Genomic DNA, 18,865 nt, shown 5'->3' on the forward strand with positions numbered 1-18,865 from the left:
TTTACATTATGAGCTGAAGAGAAATGGACGCCCTTTACAGAATTTTTAAGATTGCAAAACAAGAAGAAGTCAAAAGAAGCCACATCAGGACTGTTAAGCAGATGCCTAATGATTTCCCATGGAAACGCTCATGAAATTGCCCTTGTTTGATGAGAGGAATGAGCAGGAGCATTGTCATGGTGGAGAGGACTTTCTGAGGAAGCTTTCCTGGGTGTTTTTCTGCTAAAGCTTTGCTAATTTTCTCAAAACACTCTCATAATAAGCAGATGTTTTCATTGTTTGGCCCTCCAGAAATTCAATAAGGAAAATGCCTCGAACATCGCAAAAAACCTGTCATGACCTTTGCTCTTGACTGGCCTGCTTTTGCTTTGACTGGACCACTTCTGCCTCTTGGTTACCATTGCTTTGATTGTGCTTTGTCTTCAGGATCCTACTGGTAAATCTGTGTTTCATCTCCTATTGTAATTCTTTGCATAACTGCTACAGGAACTTGATCCCACTTATTTAAAAATTCATTGAAATCACTTGTCTGCAGCTGATTTGGGTACAATGGTTTTGGCATCCATCAAGGGTAAAGTTTGCTCAAATTTAATTTTTTAGGCAGAATTATGTAAGCTGAGCCAACTGAGATGTCTGTGGTGTTGGCTATTGTTTCTGCTATTAATCATCTACTGTTAATTATAAGTCTTTCTCAATTAGGGCATGAACCAGATGAATTTTTTCCTCCCAAATTGATATGGATGGTCTGATGCTGTGGACCTCATCTTCAATATAATCTCATCCCTTCTTAAAATGAGTTACTCATTTGCAAACTGCTGATTTCCTTGGGGCATTAGTCCCCATAAACTTTTTGTAATGCATCAATGATTTCATCATTCTTCCATCCAAGCTTCACCATAAATTTTATGTTTGTTCTTGATTCGATTTTAGCAGAATTCATGTTGCTCTGATAGGGTTTTTTTTCAAACTGATGTCTTGTCTTTCTTAGTGCCTCAAACTAGATCCTGTTAAGATATTATATGTTATAACAAATTATGAGTTTATTTTGGTATAAAAAAATGTTGAAATTCATGCACAGCTATTTCATATATGCATTTTCCATGAACTTTTTCAATACTTCTCATATATCATAATAATATATGAATTTATATTTTATTCATTTATAATAAATATAGAAAATTTCATAGTAAGGATATGCCATGAAGTAATTGCACTTCCCCTGCTGTCTTAGTCTGTTGTTTGCTGCATAACAGAATACTTGACACTGGGTAATTTATAATGAACAGAAATTTATTGGTTCATGGTTTTGGAGGCTGGGATATCCAAGATTGAGGGCCTGGGATCTTGTGAGAGCCTTTTTGCTGCATGATCCCACGGCAGAAGGTGAGAAGGAGAGAAAGAGAACAAAAAGGGGGCCAAAATCATCCTTTTATAGGTAACCCATTTCTGCCATAAGAAACCCACTCCCACAAACTTAATGTCATTCATGAGAGCAGAGCCCTCATGGCCTAATCACCTCTCATTAGGCCCCACCTCCCAACAGTGTTGTATCAATGATTAAGTTTCCAACATAGGCTTTTTGGGGGACATGCTCAAAACCATAGCACCCACTGCTATACACTGAGATCATTTCCAGTGGTTCCTTTTTGCAATGAAATAATACTGCAGTGAAAAGTCTTATCTGTGACTTCTTGTGCACCTGTGTAGGAGTTTCTATATAGTAGATATCTAGGGGCAGGTGCAAATCTTCATCTTTATGACATTTGCCAAGTAGCCTTCCAAAGTAGTTATGCGAATTTCCACTCCTACCAAAATTATTGATAATTTCCACTTACCATAATTCTTTGTGATAGTTGATATTTGCAATTTTCTTATAATCTTAGTCAATCTGATGCATAGGTAATTAGTATTTGCATGTCCTTGATTATTAATAAGGATGAATGTTTCCATTTCTTCTTCCATGAATTGTTCTTTCCCATTTATTTTTCTATTGAATTGTTTGACTTCTTTTCACTAAAGAATTCTTTAGCATTCTTGCTCATAGTACTTTGTCACTTATTTTAGTTGCAATAGTTTATCCTGGTGAAAGACTGCCTTTTCCCTTTATTTGTTTTTTAAAGTTTTGATTTTTAAACACTCATTATTTTAGATTCTTAACAATTTTCATCAAATTAACCTAATATTTCTCTTATGCTTTATTCTATATGTATCTTATTTAAGAAAAGCCTCCCCTACTCCACTATTATAGTATTATTCCCTGTAATTTATTTTAAATTTTTTAAATTTTGCTTTCCACATTAGTTTTTAATAAATACTGAAAATAGGAATCTATTTTTACTTTTTAAGTGTAAATAACCCCAGCAACATATTTGAGAAGTCTAGCATTTTCCTACTGATTTATAAAACCACCTTTCTCGCATGCCAAATTCCATTGTAAGACTAATCTTTATATGTGGACTGTATCTTCTTTCACTGACCTATTGGTCCAAGTTTTTTAAAACAAACTTTTAATAAAGTCTTTTTTGTAAACTTTAATTTTTAGGACAATTTTGGATTTTCAGAAAATTGTAAAGATAGTACAGAGTTCCCATGTATTTTGTACCCAATTCTCTCTATTATTGATATGTTAAATTAATATCATATATTTATTATAATTTATGAACTAAATTGGTACATTATTATCAATTCAAGTCCATTCTTTAGTCATATTTTCTTAATTTTTACCTAATGTCTTTTTTTCTGTTCCAGGATCCCATCCAGATGGCCACTTACCTTTAAGCTCCTCTAAAGTTGACAGTTTCTCAGACTTTCCTTATTCTTGATGACCCTGAAAGTTTTGAGAAATGTTGATCATATATTTTGTAGTATGTCACTGTATTGGGATTTGTGTGATGTTTTCCTCATAATTAGACTGGAGTTCTAGGTATTTATACCTGCTTGGATGCCTGACCTGCTCTCCCTGTAAAAATTCATTATGTGAGTAATAAAACTTTACATCCCTTCTTGGTGCACATAGGGTGTTATCAGACTGACATCTCAACCAAAGTTTTGGAAAGAGGATGGCATCAATCCTGCCTCAGTAGGGTAGCCACAGTAATTAAATTGTTCATTGAAACAGATTTACAATTCTTTGAATAGAGGTATTAAACTGTATCCTAGTGAATGCAAAATAACAGAATATTCATTTAAATTTCTCTACAGGGTGCCAGTTATAAACCTGTGGTGATAGTCTTTGTGTTGTGTTTATCTGACTTTACCCATGTCTGTTACCTTCCCTGAGATCATATTGTCCTATAATTATTTTTTAAAAGCTTTAAAACTTTGCTTTTAATCCTTTTGTGTTCAATATAGCTTGAATTTGTGTTGTGCTGCTGTCAGAAAAAGATATAATTTTATTTTTTATTTATGGAAAACCAATTATACCAATATCATTTGTTGAATACTCTTGTCTTTCCTCACTAGCTTGAAAGACTCTGTCCTATAAAAGGATCTTCATATAAGTTTGTTCAATATCATTCATGGATCCCAGAAGAGGAGACTATAGTTTAGGATATATGATTCAAAGAGTCTAATCTAACCCTCCTGCTTCATGTCCCTTCCTATGGTGAAAGAGGCTGCAAGGCAAGGGATATTCCAACCGAGAGCCCATGCTTCAATTTTAAACTTACCTGGTGATACCGGGGATCCTAGAATGTCCTTCCCAAACAACTCTGAGCCTACCTATAGAGCCCTGGGCAGACTGTATCACTAATAGGCATCTTCCAAGCGTGAGGGCTGGCCAAATGGAACTTGTTTTAGGGTGTGTGTAAAGAGCTTAGATGTACAGGCTGGGGCTCTGATGTCCACACGTGTGTGTGCCTAATGCCCTTGGGAATGGGATGCTAACAGGGTTGGGCTGAGTCTCGGGAGCAAGAGTCAGAGGCCTGCTTGCCCCAGATCCCACAAATATTAGGGGTGTCTTGTCTTTGTGTATGTTTCTAGGTTCTCTATCATATTTCATTGGTCTGTTTGTCCATTTCTATACCAATATTACACTTCTTTAATTAATATAACAACCAATCAAAAGGACAATTCTCCCACCAATTTTGTTCAGAATTATCTTAGTTGTTCTTGTCCTTTTTTCCTTCATTACAAATTTTTGCATCAGCCTGTTAAGTTCCCAAAAGAAGTATTTCCTTTACACTACCACTTTTAAAAAAGGAAATAACTATTTTATTTTCTTTTTAATTTAAAAGCTTTCTTTTAGCCTAATCTATGAATTTTTTTTCTCATAGTCTAACGTCCTCACATTAGTTCTATCTTAACCTCTAAATCAGTGGCTCTAGACCAGGGGTGATTTTGCCCTCCTGAGGACATTTGGCAATGTCTCAAGATATTTTTTGCTTGCCACAGCTGTAGAGAGAAGTGCCTCTGGCATCTAGTCAGTAGAGACCAGGGATGTTGTTAAATGTCCTACAACACACAGGACAGTCCTTACAATAAGGAATTGTCTGACCCAAAATGTCAGTAGTGGTGATGTTGAGGAACCTGCTGCAGATAACACAGGGACGTGTAGAACCCATTAGGACACATACGTATACATTAATTGTGTGTGTGTGTGTGTGTATGTATCTTTGCACGTATGTGGGTATATTGTAATCACTATTTAGCTAACTACTTTTTTATTCAATGCCCTTCATCTGAAATTCTAAAGCAATTTACGTACATCACCTTGTTAATTTTGGTCGAATGCTCTAGAAATCGGTGACAACATGATTACCCTTATGTTATTAATTCAGAGACACAGATAGATTAAGTGCTTTACCTATGTTCTCTACAAAAGAAACACTGCTGAAAAACGAATTCCATGAAGTCTTCTATTTCAACCATTAGGCTATCATTGATAATTTCTTCCTTTCATCTGCTTGTAAAACTTGGATGACTTTTTTTCAGGCAGCAATACATTTCCAGCTTTTCAGGTTGCTATTCAATTCTAATTACTTAATTCTTAGCATAGAAAGGAATAAAATTTTAATACCCATTTAAAACACATTTTATGATAGAAATAGTACCCTACTTGAAGTAAACTCTAAGGAAAATATTTATAAAAAATTGTAATGGTTTAGTGATTTAGAGTTACCCACAAAAACTAATTTTGTGAAAGAATTTACTAATCAGGACAAAACAATGCCACTAGGTCTTAGATTTAATATTTGACATCAAACTATTTTGCAGTAATTCTGAAAAGATTATTATAAAAATCATTGATTTTTAAGAAATCACAAATCTGGATGTGGCTATGATAAAATATTTCACGATAAGGGCGCTAGTGAAAGGGCAAGTCCATCTTCCTTGCTGTCAGAGCTGGTGGAGTTATTATACTTGAGTATGTAGAGAAATGATTTATTGATTATATGTCAACAATGTGTAGAAAGGTAGGTTGATAAACGCATACATTGATCTAAAAGGGATTATCTACAGTGTTGAGTAACCGGTTCCATTCTCCTGTATCCAGACAATTGGTTTACACACTTTTTCATCTTCTCAACTCTAAGATCCCAAATAGGCCTTGTAAGTATCACAAACACGTTGTGAAGCTATTCTTCTCCATAGTGATTTGCTACAAAACAAAATTTGGTGGAAAATGGATTTATTTTAACTCCATACCAGAAGGTTCAGCAACAGAATGGCCTCACTGGGAGAAGTTTCCCCTCTAAGGCAGAATTCCACCCAAACAAGCACTGAGAACTGCACGGTGTCAGCATGGTTTCCCAAAGCCTTACTGACTGTTTTGATTGAAGTATGAATATTATTTTCACATGAAATCAAGTCACCATACTGTTCAGGTGACCTAAGAAAGGGTAATTCATTTCTGGGCACTTGCTTTATCCTTAGACATAGAGGATCAATTCTTAGAAACTTTCCTTTCCTTTCCTTTCCTTTCCTTTCCTTTCCTTTCCTTTCCTTTCCTTTCCCTTCCCTTCCCTTCCCTTCCCTTCCCTTCCCTTCCCTTCCCTTCCCTTCCCTTCCCTTCCCTTCCCTTCCCTTCCCTTCCCTTCCCTTCCCTTCCCTTCCCTTCCCTTCCCTTCCCTTCCCTTCCTTTCCTTTCCTTTCCTTTCCTTTCCTTTCCTTTCCCTTCCTTTCCATGAAATGCAATGATGGGCTTGCCAGTTTCCCTTCCCCACATCACAGAATATATTTTCTTATCAAGAATCAATGACTTTATATTTCATTCCCATCCCAAACCTTCCCCCACTTCCACCCTGGCACTTTTTTTAACATCTTGATCTTAAACCATGATTTGTGTCATGTTTCTTCACATACCCAGAAGCCAGAAGACATCATATAAATAAAATTAACTGCATTTTGAACCAGGCTCTAAGATAGTGAAAACTGAGATGAATTGCTTCTGAATGGAAATCAATTCTCACCCTTACAATTGTAACACTTGTCCTAACAAATAAAAAGACTACTGTTCAAATAACAACTTGCAGTGTATAAATTTCTCTGTATATTTCTGATTCTGCTTTCCATCATATAAGCAAAAAATAAATTAGAAGGAAGCTTTCTTTGCAATAGTAGGATCTTCATTTCCTAACACTCATCCACCAGGCCTCAGTTGGGATTAATCACTCACACCTGCACAAATTGTTCCCCATAGCATTTTTCTTGTACCAGCAGCCGTCAAAAATTATCCAATGTCAATGTAAGTGCGCCCTTCGCCCGGTGTGCATTGCATCTGTTAGGTGTGAATTTACTCATTCCCTTCTCCCCCTCTCACTTACTTGATTTCCGTTGAGTTTTACTTCCATATGTGTTGATTAGTAGCTAGAATGTTGCCCTAATTGCTACTTTTCTATGAAATGCTCAACAATAATCACCTGTGGAACGGAATTTTTCTAAGAGATGGGGTGTTTTGGTATCCCATGTGTTTTCTTGAGAGGAAATTCTGTTCCTTTAGCGTATGTCTGGCTACTCAATTGAGTTAGTAGATACAGATTCCAACTTTTTAAAAGCTTTGATTGCCCACATTTACCCTGAACTAAAGTTTTAACATTTCTATAATAATTCTAATAATGGATGTCTAACCAGAAGGAAATAATTCAGCTTACCTCTGCAGAGCAAATGTTTGAAGCTAATTTTTTTTTTTTTTTTTTGAGACAGAGTGTCACTTTGTTGCCCTGGCTAGAGTGAGTGCCGTGGCATCAGCCTAGCTCACAGCAACCTCAAACTCCTGGGCTTAAGTGATCCTACTGCCTCAGCCTCCCCAGTAGCTGGGACTACAGGCATGCACCACCATGCCCGGCTAATTTTTTTTTTTCTATATATATTTTTAGTTGTCCAGATAATTTATTTCTATTTTTAGTAGAGACAAGTCTCCCTCAGGCTGGTCTCGAACTCCTGACCTCGAGCGATCCACCCGCCTCGGCCTCCCAGAGGGCTAGGATTACAGGCGTGAGCCATCGCGCGGCCCTGTTTGAAGGTATTTTATTTGCACCTGCTCTCCTCTCATCAAGCAACATTTTCCTTTCAATTTGGAAAGGTTCTTTTCATCAGTTCTTTTATCTACTGTTTTGTAAAGTTTATGAAGGTTTTGTTTTGTTTTGAGAACATAATGTAGGTGTTTTCTAAAGTTTCCTTCTGCTTCTTCTACATAGGTAATCTTGGTTTTTTTTCCTGAGAATACTTTTTTTCTCCCTCTATGAGTATAATGTAGTCCTTCCCCTTATTTTTGTTAGGGGCTTTTCAACAGGCTTTTTTTCAGTTATTTACCCAGACTTTATCCCATGCTAACTTTCCTCTCAGTATTACTAACACTGACACTTCCTGCTTGATATAACTAAACTTAGGCCTTTGGTTGAGTGTTAATGTTGAGTACTGGCTATATTAGGGTCCAAATGTTGTCTACTCCTTAGGAAGTGTAGGGGACTTGCTACAGGGTCCGCTGGATTTTCTTCCCACTGATGCTGCTGCTTCTCAGAATATCCAAGCAGATTTAGTAGTTACATCCACCAGAATTCCTTTGATGTTTCTGCCACATGAGTGATATCTCTTACTAGTTTCTAACACAGTTGTAAGTTTTAATACTATTTTATAACCCCTTGGTCTTTTCAATGGTAAGCTGGGAACATGAGAGAAAGATAGAAACCTTTACTCACTTCTCCCATCCAAGTTTGTATGGAAGTCTTGCAATTTACTTTTCTATTGTTTTGAATAAAATTTTAAAAACCACAGCAAAAGTACCTTTCATTGTTTTATGGAAAAATGATTTATATACACACACACATATAGTTCATATTTGTGTGTGTGTGTGTGTGTGTGTGTGTGTGTGTGTGTGTGTGTTTAGAACCAGTATGAAAATGAGCTTAGTTTGCGACTGGAAAACTGGTAACCACCCCACCCCACCCCCACCCCAAAAAACAACACAGCAGCATCAGAATTGAATTACCTCTCCCTGTTGTCTCTTGAATCTTGCTTCCTTCCAAAGAAGAAAAGTAAGGTATCTACAATTTTTAATCCTCATATTGCACTCTTCCATCAGTTGTCCTTTCTCTTTGAAGCTTGTTAGGAGTTCTTCTTCCATCATCCTTGACACAATGATACCCACGAAACTCCTGGTGACAAGCAGCTTATAGCAATGTTATCCAAACCTACTTGATTTTGGCATCCTAGTCTCCATAAGACCAGATCTCAGCTACTAACAAGGTCCCGATCTAATTGAGTCTCAGATATCTTGGCTCTTTTTCTAGGAAGGACTCTAATTCTTAAATACATTGGTTGTCTGAGGAGGCAGGAAAAAAACCCACTTCCAGCCTAAAACTTTGAAGTAGAGGTTCTTATAGTCTTCCATTCTGGGCATCTCACATAATACTGTCTAATTTTGCTGTGCAGGGGGAGGGGGGTGGATAATAAAAACATACACTAGAAAATTTGAAATATGGCTTTTATATATATTCTGAAAAAAATGAGGAGATCATCAGCCAGAGACCAGGGACTGCAAAATATCATTTCTTGATATATGAGTGGACAGTTCAACCCTAGGTTCCCCCACATACACCCCCAGGGATTGTTTTAGGATCCACATTGGAGGGTGAGGCTTTAACCAAAACAGAACAAACCTCATAAGGATACTACATTTCACAAGAGATCAGGGTATACATTTGAAAAGAAAAGGAGCTAAGATAATCAGAAGAACAAAGATGAGATTGACATTGAAGGTCTATGAAGAGGTTTTGCTACATATTCAAGAGGGGAAACCATTAAGGATATTTTAAAATTGTTTTTAACTTTTATACAAAGTGCGACAAAGTTCTATTAATTACAGAAGAAGAATGTAAATTCTAGATCCCTGGACCTCCATTTAAGCATAGCCTATTCTATTAATGAATGAATAAATGAATTTATAAAATAAGGATTGAGAATAGAAATACCCTACTCACTTGAAAAGTTGAATTTCAAGAATCATAATAAAATCTAAGTATATTTTGATTTTTTCCAAGTAGAATGAGATAATAGGAATATATTTCATAGTAAAACCCAATTTTTTCACTTTTAGAAATGCAATTGTCTTAAGAATCAAATATTATGCTTATTTAGAACTGAAATAGTAAATAAAAAATATAAATCTCAAAAAAAAAAAACAAATCATAGATCTCAAATCTTAACATGGCCACAATAAAACTCAGTCACTCGGGGACTCAAAATGGTGATGCATCAGAAAAACACACATACACTGCAGAGATCTGTTTAGATGTTTCTCTTTCTCCTTAAATTTCTACTCTTGGGCACAGTTGATCACAAATTGGATGGTTTTCTCAAAATAAAAGATAAAATAAAATAAAAACAGCTTTTTTAGAATTCCCCAACTTGAATGTATGAAGAGGAGTTTAGATTTTGGCCGTCCTGAGTCACCTGCAAAGGCTCTTCTTCCTGCTTACCTCTGAGGCGATATGGAGAAACCCAGTCACTTCTCTGCCTCCAGGCCACTCTGAATGGTTCAAATTGGGAGTATTTTTTCCTCGCTCAAGTGTATTTTATAATAGCGTATTTGTAAGGTAACCAAATTCTCTTTTCTTTTTCTTTTTTTTGCAGTTAATAATTTCAGGGCATTAGATAGGATAAATAAATAAGTCTGCTTATTAATAATAGCCTTCTATTTTACTATTGAAAATTGTCATTTAATTAATAAAAAATTAAGTTCTAAGTTTCATAGTTGGCATCCCCTGCTCCTAAGTCAATTACAAAGTTCATTTCCTAACTTGGGCTTTCTAAGTTCCCAGTATGCTCTCTGTTATCTGACTCTGGTTCTCAGAGACGCAGTGTAGCCCAGTGGTTATAAGGGCAGCCTCTGAGACTCTCAGCTCCACACTCACTGGCAGCTACTTAACCACCCTGTGCCCCATTTCTGTATGATAGATGATGATCAGCTGGAGGTGCTGACAGCAGGATAGCTGCTCAGCTGCCTGTGATGTGTCCTAAGATCCCCTCGTTCCCATTTGTCTGTAAGATAAAGCCTCATTGGCAAGCTCACCTGAGCACATCTCTTCCTTGCAGTCTTAAAATTCTAAGACACTATTGTTCACATAAAAATATCTGGGGTGGTCTCAGTCTTTAGTGTTTCTTTTAATGTGAGAAGCCGCTTTAATTTTGCCCAGCACAATTCTAACAAATTCATCAAACAGTAAATGAATAATTCTGATGTTTCATGATGTGATTTTTTTTAATTTAAGGATAAACACAAAATAGACGTCTCTAAAAAAGCTAGAAAGAGATTTTTGCCTCAATTCTAACAGTTTTGAAATTCTATTCTTTGGGGAATTCTAGGCATCCTGAAGGAGAAAGTTATAAGACTTTCATTTAAAGTTTCCGTATTAGTCAAAAAGAACTAATGTAACTCTCTTATTTCTTGATTTTTTTTTTTATAAATTACCCTTTTTATTATATGAAGACTTTTTAAAGAAAAAAAAGTCAAAATAGGTAGAAACTAGCTCACCTACTTTCCTCTCCAGAGTGTACATTTTTAGTGCCTTGCACGATGTCTTTTGTGTTCCAGATTATTTTTAGCAAAAGGTTTCAATTTGAGGTATAACTCAAGATAGTCTTATAAACTGTTTCCACTCTTAGATTACATGTGAATAGATTTCCCAAAATATTATAATTAACAAATGGTATTTAAATGACAATTTTTCAATAGTGAGATAGAATGCTATGATTAATAACCATTATTGAAATGTCAAAATATGAAACACTCTTTTCACATTCTGTAGTCTATGTTTAGCCCATTTGGAGGAAAAATGTATGCCTGATATGTTGCCTTTGTTTTACAAATTTTCTAAAGTCTATTTGAAATTATATTTGTTCCAACTTTCTGTTTAAGTGAAATGATCTCAGAAATTAGATTAAGCAGGTACCAGATGGCTGTTCGGAACAGGCCTTTGCAAATGCAGTGTCTATTCATTGTGCATTTCCAATCAATCTAATTCAGTGGTGTCAACCTCAGAGTCACCTGGGAAGGCTTAATTGGTTTTTTAATACTAATAGAGGAGTAGCCTAGAAATTTTAATTTAATTTGGCTGGAGTGGGGTTTCTAAAAGGAGTCAAGGTTTGAACGACTGATTCTTCCTAAAAGGGAAAATTGAAGAGTCAGGGAAACTGTAAAGCCAGCGAAGGCAGTTTGTATGTTAGTTTATATTGTTTTACTCCATGAAGGATTTAAGGCTAACCAATGATGCAAAAGGTCCCTTATCTCCTTTCATATGTTTGCTATTCCTATATATTTTCTTAAATTTGGCATACCCAAATTCCTGTGGGACCTTTATTTTTGAGCAAGCATATGGGGCAGACAAATATCACAGCGCAGTTAAGAATGAGCCACCTCACTGTAGACGTGGAGCTCACAATCTTCCTTACACGTAGGTATGAGGGAGCTCTGCAGACAGTCAGCTCAGGACTTTACCCAGGAGGGTCTGAAGGTTTGTAAAAGGAGACACACTACAGAAAACACTATGTTCCTGATTCTAAAATCAAAAGTCTGGAGAGGTTATGTATGATCCTCTGCTGAGGCAGAAAATGATAGATTGTAAAAAGCGAGAGTTCTTGACCGTGCCTGGGGACGTGAGAAGCTGGGAACAAACACTGAAACCCGGACTCACTGCTGCCCGAAGTACTTGTGTTCAGTAGCATTTTGCTCATCAAAATGACACATTTCTGGCAACCTCCTTCACGCCTGGCATATAATAGATGCACTGCAAATACTCTGGGAGTTGATTAGAAAAATAGCAATAATGAAATGCTGAGTTCTCAGGAAAAAGAGCCCCTTTCTTGAGCCTCAGAAAGCTCATTGATTTAAAATGATGAGAAAATAATTTTTTAATCAAATAAACTTGGTCATCTGTCTACCTGGATTTCAAAAAACAGCCTTTTAGAAAGACCAAGAGGACTGTCGTGCTAAAAGTTGGTGTTGAGAAAGAGCAGCTGATATAAGACACACAGCAAGGGAAAATAGGGTTTCATTACGTTCACAGTAAGACTATAACAATTGAAACTTATCACTGGGACCTGGTTGTGTGAGAGAAGTTTATCTTTTGTTCAGAATACTGCACTTAAGAGATAGGAAATATCTGATACATATGAAAAGTATGTGGCTTAGATATCTAAAGGGCTTAAATATTTCAGTGAATAAATTTAAGCCTCAGTTATATAACATTTTAATTATGGAAAACAACCCCTTTTCTGATAAAGCTAAATAGATGAAATTATGGTCTTTTTTTCTATGTGAAATTAATACTCATGATCCTAGAACAGATATATTCTCTGCATGTTCTCACTGAAACCTACACTCAATTGCCACCCTTATTCCTGTGATGGTTTTAGCGATGGATTGAGTAATGTTAATGTTAGCTACTGACTCCTGGGGTCTTCTGAAGCTTGCATGCTGACTCTGTAATTAAAAGTCTGTGCAAGGAAGCAACTGTCAGCTCAGGCTTTACCTCCTACTGTTGGATGTCTGTCAACTCAAGGATTTATTTTTTTAATATGAGAAAAATGTCAGTTGCCGTCTGAAATAAATTTTTTGATGATTCAAGTAAACATTGAATTCCTGATGATTAAATAAGAAAAACACAAAAAATACAGCATTTCATTGCTTTGAAAGCAACTCCTTTTACATGGTGAAGAGAATTTTGTCCAAGAAGTCAGGATATATCATAAATGTTACATATTCCCATTTTATAGATGAAGGAAGACACACACATACACACGTAAATATGTGTACATATGTATATTCTAGGTTTAGAATTCTTTAATAGAAGAACTTCAAAAAAACTCAAGATTCTATTAGCACTACATCTGTTCTTGTAAGAACAAAAACATTCTTAGGAAAATACCATGAAGTTTAGTTGCAAAGATGATATTTATTCATTGTGAGCTTTAACACTTGGTCAAACAGCAGTATGTTTACCCTGGCTTCCTGCCAAAAAAGCAAGATAATATTTTTCGATTCAGAAAAAAATAGTTAGTTGACATGATATGAATATATACTCAAGGCTATATTTCTTTACTGAATTCATTCATGTAAGTTACCTGCATTTATTTGTAAACACCAAGCCTAAGATTTTGATAGGGACAGAGTCATGATAATAGCTCATTTTATTTCTTGTCCCATCTGTCAACTAAAACTTCAGCCTCTGTGGATTCCTGTCAATGGTTTCCGGGAGTTCCATGCATCTCCATTGCCTTCTCAAACAATTCGGATTTTGCAAGACATCATCGTTCCAACCACAACATTTCTTGCTATTGAGATCTTGCCTAGAAAGCACTGTGGGGACCACAGGACACTCACGTTCTCACAGGACTGAGGCTGCCCCATATCATGTGTTCTTCCTGAAAATGGGTCATTCTTTTTTTCTGCACATCCCTTTTCCCCATAAAGATTTGGCTGGAGACATACATCACACTATCAGCTCCACTTTCTCCTTTTGTCTTCCTTCCTTCCTTCCTTCCCTTCTGGCATTTCTTCCTCCTTCCTCTATTGTCATAAACAAAAGGCCTCATGCAAAAACAATTCATTCAAATCAATCCCTTTAAGGGTACCCCAAAGGGTTTATTTGAACCTAAGTCACAAGGAATGGTAACCCCTATATATGTATTCCTTCAATAAGCATTTACTGAGAACTTTGAAAATTTCCAGTGTCTCATTAAAAATAGCTATACAAGATGATGCGTAATGCCCAATGTTAAGGAAGGTAAGAGGAACATTAAGCTCATTTCTCTCCCTAAACTGGATGAATTCCGAATCTAGTTGTAGGGTGTACATGTGTGGTTATATCAATACTTTCTTCTATGATTTGCCGCTAGATGAACTTCATTATAAACCTTAATACCATCAATTCCATCTTTATTTCATAGTTTTATGAATATATCTAGAGGCCTATTTGAGGAGTATATTCAATAAGTCCAGTTAATAGCTAATAACTCTCCAAGATCATTCAATTACTAAAAAAGGGGCACATGCAAAGATTTTGTTCATAGGCACTGAAATCAATGACTGCATTTTGATTCCACACAGCTAGAGGTAGGTATTACTAAAGGTGTTAAACCCCATTACTAATTTATTTCTTGTATAATCAATAAGTACATTTTTGACCTCCTGCTACATCTAAGATACTATGGTAGGTATTTTGATGCATTAAAAAAAATAAAAATCATCACTGACCTGAAGATACTTGCTGTCTAATTTTGAGAAGGAATCCACACATTATATTCTAAATTAGTAAAATTGATAAAGTTATGGAAATGTAGAGTTTCAAAAAACATATACATCCTGCTTATACAAGATCACAAATCCCTGACTAGTAACTGTTCAGCGGTCAGTTTTGTGGGCTTTTGCCATAAAATTTTTATGTAGCCTAGCAAAACTGAGGTCTAAACTTAGCTTTGACCTTGTCATTGACATATGAATTTCATTCTTTTTGAGATAAAAACATGATTTCTCTGCAAAACATTCATCTGTTTCTTTAATAGGTAATTTATGCACCTGGTAGAATATTGAAAAGGTAAAATCTATAAACAGTGAAAGGTAAATCTCCATCCCTTTTCTCTTCCTAGGTTACCAGGCCCTATCCTCTGAGCCAATGCTTTTACCAGTTTCTTATATATTTTTCTAGAGAAATATTGGGCCTTTTCAAACCATATATGCATATTCGGCTTTTTAACATAAATGGCAGCTTAGTATACACACTCTTTTGTACCTATTTTATTCACTAACTACCATATATTAAAGGTCTTTCCAGATTAGTCCATATAAAAGTGAACATACCATAATGTATTTAATCAGCCCCTTACTGAAGGGCATTTAGTTATTTTCCAAATTTTGCTAGTATAAGCAATGTTTTAGCAAATATCCTTATACGTACATTATTTTACACATGCAGTAGAATTTCTGGATTATACGGAGACACATTTTAAATTTTGATAGATACTATCAGTTGTTCTTCAGCAATAAGTTTCTTTAATGGCAAATCACTTAAGGGAGAACAGCATATCCATGGAAGATACATCTACCTTGCTATAACGAACCTTCTTGTTTTTTAGGACTATAGACATCCTTATCTTAATGAGAAGTAGCATTTAGGATGTAATAGATTCCTTGGGAATTATAAAAAAAATACAAGTCGGGGAGAAAAGAAAGTCACTGTTCCTAACTAATCTATAAAAATTGACTAACCCACTGTTCAGGTGTTTCCGTGACTTACCAAATTCTTCCTACTGTTATGCTGATTCCAAGTCATTGAAGTTCTTGCGATGGACTAAAGGCTTTAAAGCATTGCTGAATGATTTGCAAAGTGTCAACAGTAAAGCTCATGGTCTTCAACAGATACCAAATACCATGGACATGTAGATCTTCAAGCAAGCTAAACATCTGTTTTTTTCGAGCAAGAGCCAAGTGGTTTAAAGCCTTATATTGTACTGCAAGGTTATAACTATAACCAGAGTGGTAATGGCAAAATTATTCAAGAACTATTCAAAATGTAGCATTTTGTATCAAAAATTAGCCACAGTCCATAGAGTGCAATTGCAGGGGGACAAACTTTCGGGCTTTTATTTTTAACAGGCACTAAGGTTTTGAGCAGGGTGAATTTGGAAATTTTCTATTAGTAGGATCTACAGATCTGGTCTAATAATTTTTCCGATTATTTTCCCAAAGCATTTTATTTTTTAAGTAATCAAGCAATATTTTACAAATATTTGAGTATTATTGAGTACCATAAGTCAGACAATGCTGTAAATTTATTCTGGGGTACAATAAGGAATAGTGCATGGCTCCTGGATTCTAGTAGTCTATAGCTTGATACTGAGAGAGCAGTATGTTAATAAAATGGCAATTAAGTACTACAGAATTGTTAATGGGGCCAACCAGTACACAAAAGGAAAAAGTCAAATTTATCCCAGGGAGAAGGAAAGACTTCTCATCAGAGGTAACACTTGAATTGAGTTTGAAAAGATGAATTGATATCTAATATGTACATCAGAGATGGGAATGACATGAGGAAGATGAAAAAAGTTGGCACATTCCATGAAAAAATTCCTGGAACAGCTGGAGCAATGTATATCTATCTTTCTAAGTATCTATAAACACATGCACTGTTATGTATGATCTTCCCAGTTTATGGTACTTTTGTTATAAAGGCTTGAAGAGACATAAGATCATATGTTTTATATATACATATATATATATATACACACACACACACGCATACACACATATATATGATCATGTGTTAGAGAGGGTGAGGAAAGGAACAGAAAAGAAAAGCAGCTTGAAATAAGGTTGGAAGGAAAGGCAACGACTGTATCCTGGGACAGCTTTTTATGCCGTATTAAGATATTTTGACTTTGTTTCTATTTTCCAAGCTAAAGTTTCCCAAACAGTGAATCATGTCCCACTGAAGTGCTGAATCCGTTCCAGGTACACACTCATGAACACCTCATCTCTGGGGTGGCTGAGGAGGCAATGAAAGCTCCCAGGGTGGCCACTCTGGATGCAAAGTCTCATCAATTTCCCTCAGCACACATGTCATTTCTGTGTGTGGCGTGAAAAAGGGAAAAGTAGAGATATACTCTTCTAGACAGAGTAATGAGCTTTTTAAGACTTTTAAGCTAGCGAATTACATGCAGTTTAGAAGGAACACTGGGAACTGAAAATTTTATAAAGGTCTGCACAAAGATATTGAAGGTACAGAGTTGAAAACTGATGACAAAAATGTAGAATTAATACCTTCAAGGAGGCAAAAGTTAAACACCCACATTTTTGCCTTATTGACTAAGAGAATAATGATGCCTTTCACTGAGTTTAATAATAAAAGATAAAAAATAACTTTTGGGAGAAGGATTAATTGAATTGCAGAGTCCCTGCATGTAAAATGCCAGTGGGCCCTGTAAGATGCATATGAGATATCAATAGAAATTCCAAATATTACCATTGGATATATGAATACTTAAAATCCAGTAGTAGAAAGTATAGATAACATAATTATCCTGGTTCAGTTAGAAACTTCCCTGGCCATGAATAATAAATACGTGAAAAAGTAGATTTAAAAAGATAGGGATTATTGGCCGGGCGTGGTGGCTCAAGCCTGTAATCCTAGCACTCTGGGAGGCCGAGGCGGAGGATCGCTTGAGGTCAGGAGTTCCAGACCAGCCTGAGCAAAAGCGAGACCCCGTCTCTACTAAAAAAAATAGAAAGAAATTATATGGACAGCTAAAAATATATATATAGAAAAATTAGCTGGGCATGGTGGCTCATGCCTGTAGTCCCAGCTACTTGGGAGGCTGAGGCAGGAGGATTGCTTGAGCCCAGGAGTTTGAGGTTGCTGTGAGCTAGGCTGACGCCACGGCACTCACTCTAGCCTGGGCAACAGAGCGAGACTCTGTCTCAAAAAAGAAAAAAAGATAGGGATTATTTTCCATATAACGCGACAAATCTGGAGTTGGATATTCTAGGGCTTGATGCTTCAGCTGCAGGGTTTCATCAGTGGCCCAGGCACACTACGCCTTTCTGCTCTACTATCCTTTCCAGTGGTTTCCAATCATAAGGTCACCACAAGGTCGTAAATTACCTGCTATAGGTCTAGCCAAAACATCTACATTCCATGAAGGAAGTAGGAGGAAGAAGGCAAGACAAAAGTCATATAATAGTTGAGTGTATCCTTCTTTTAAGGAGATGTTTTTAGAGCTCTTATCCAATAACTTCTATCCGTACCTTCTGGCAAACTGTGAAACATGCCTGCCTTTATTTGCAAAAGATTCTTTTGTTAGGCACATTGCTATCCCAACTAAACCAAAGTTCTGTTAGAGAGGAAAAATGGAGATTAAATACTAGCTGCATTACTAGTAGTCCTTGTAGAGTCCCTTGTGCTCAAGCTACATAGATTAAAAAGGGGGAAGAACATTTGAAGGCTTATTTTGAGGACATGCTGCTCCACAGTTATATAAATTTTTTTTTGCACTTTTCAAAGCTCTTTTTCCTATATTATCTCATTTGATCATCACAACAACCCAGTGCAATCAGTGGACAGTAGTGCTCGCCTGGTTATCTTAAAGAAGAAACAGAAAAGCCATGGATGGTAAGCAGTGAAAATAAAACTAGAAGCCCAATTTTATAAGATTAGGGATTTTGTCATGATAATAAGGAGCAAGACTGATTTTTAACTGAATTGACAGGATGTTTTTAATATTACATAAGCCCAGTTTCTTCACCCTTCAGAAAGTACAGGAAATTAGAGCAGTTTATTTCCAAGTTCATATCAAAAAGAGTCTACAGATTTGCCTAATATTTCAAAAGCCAATATTAAGAAGGCAACACAAAACTCCTTCAAACAGGTGCTGA

This window comes from Lemur catta, chromosome 11 (genome assembly GCF_020740605.2).
Source record: "Lemur catta isolate mLemCat1 chromosome 11, mLemCat1.pri, whole genome shotgun sequence".
NCBI classification, from domain to species: domain Eukaryota; kingdom Metazoa; phylum Chordata; class Mammalia; order Primates; family Lemuridae; genus Lemur; species Lemur catta.